The following is a 1,620-nucleotide window of genomic DNA, read 5'->3' as shown; positions in this document are numbered from 1 at the left end:
TCCTTAACTAAAGATGCCACTGCAGCCACAATCCTTAAACAGGGGGGCCATCCGGCCGCTATTGTGTCCAAGCGTTGGGACAAGTAGGCCACTGGTCTTTTCCAGGGTCCTAGCGTCTGGCTCAGCACACCCTCAGCCACCCTTTTACTTTCATCCACAAACAGGTGGAAAGGCTTATTAATGTCAGGAAGCCCCAGTGCTGGTGCTGACAAGAGAGCTGTTTTTAGAGTTTCAAATGCTTGTTGATGTTCAGGGGTCCATTGAAACTCACTCTTGTCTTTGGTCAGTTCATACAAGGGCTTAGCAATTTCTGCAAAGCCTGGAATCCACAATCTGCAAAACCCCGCCAACCCCATGAACTCTCTCATTTGTGTGGGGTTTTTAGGTGGAGGTATGTGGAGGATGGTGTCTTTTCTGGCCAGAGACAACCATCTATGTCCATCCTTGAGGATATATCCCAAATAAGTAACTTGGGGCTTACAAATTTGAGCCTTTTTAGCAGAGGCTCTGTATCCCAACTTGCCCAATGTTAGGAGTAGATTTTTAGTTCCCTGAAGGGAGCTTTCTTCAGAGGTGGCTGCGATCAGGAGATCACCAACATACTGCAACAATGTAACGTCTGGGTTTTCCCTCCGGTACTCACCCAGGTCTTTATGCAGTGCCTCATCCAAGATGGTAGGGGAGTCTTTAAACCCCTGAGGAAGCTGAGTCCCAGTCAGCTGCCCATGAATGCCAATATCAGGATCATGCCCCTCAAAAGCAGTCATTAGTACCAGGCTTCTTAACAGGGAGCAAAGGAGTGTTCCAGGCAGACTTTGCAGGCCCTTAAAACACCCAGGCTTGTGGGTATTTCTGCAGCCACCAGTCAATGTGGGCACCAGGAGTTAGGGGCTCCTTGCAAGCCAAAATGAATCTGGGCCCTCATTTTTGATAAAAGGTCTCTCCCCAGCAGGTGGTAAGGACAGTCTGGGATAGTCCATGAATACTGTTCGGTCCCGGTGGCAACTTGGACCCAAGATTCCTAACTTGAGGTAGGCCCCTTGGCCTCTAATAGTACCGAGTGTTGAGCCCCAGTGTCCACCAAGAGGTTAGTTGATTTCCTCTCCACCTTAAGAGTTACCCTGGGTTCAGGGAGGGGTTCCGAACCCCGTCCTCCCTAATCACTATCTTCCCCAGCGAATAACACTTTAGGCGTGCTTTTTCTCCTAGGGCAGTCTCTGAGCCAGTGTCCTTCCTCTTTACAACAGGCGCATTGATTCTTACCTATTGGTGTCCTGTGGCGCTCTGGGTCTCTTTCTTGTCCTCTTCTTTCAGCAGTTCTCTTTAATTGGTGGTGGCGGTCCTCTGGGTTTGCAGTCATGGCCCGCAACACTCTAGCTAAATCTCTATTTTGTCTTTTTTCTGCCTTGTTTTTCCTCAGCACTGTCCCTGTTATTGTACACTCTTTTCTTTCTGCTATCTCTACTAGATCTCGGAGAGTCTTTTCTCCAAGGCGCTCGACTTTTTGTAGCTTTCTCTTAATGTCGGGTGCAGCCTGGTTAATGAAAGCCATTACCACAGTTGACTTATGATCTGCGTGCTCTGGATCGAACAGGGTGAACTGTCTGAAGGCTCCCATCA

At 48.8% G+C, this 1,620-nt stretch overlaps 1 protein-coding gene across 3 annotated transcripts in view; it reads left to right on the top strand.

Moving 5' to 3' along the window:
• Nucleotides 1-1,620, top strand: part of TTF2 (transcription termination factor 2) — a 41,881-nt gene that overhangs the window by 31,540 nt on the left and 8,721 nt on the right. The gene's annotated exons all lie outside the window — the stretch shown is intronic.

Source organism: Suricata suricatta, chromosome 8, assembly GCF_006229205.1.
Source record: "Suricata suricatta isolate VVHF042 chromosome 8, meerkat_22Aug2017_6uvM2_HiC, whole genome shotgun sequence".
Classification (NCBI taxonomy): domain Eukaryota; kingdom Metazoa; phylum Chordata; class Mammalia; order Carnivora; family Herpestidae; genus Suricata; species Suricata suricatta.
This window is presented reverse-complemented; position numbering and strand designations above follow the sequence as displayed.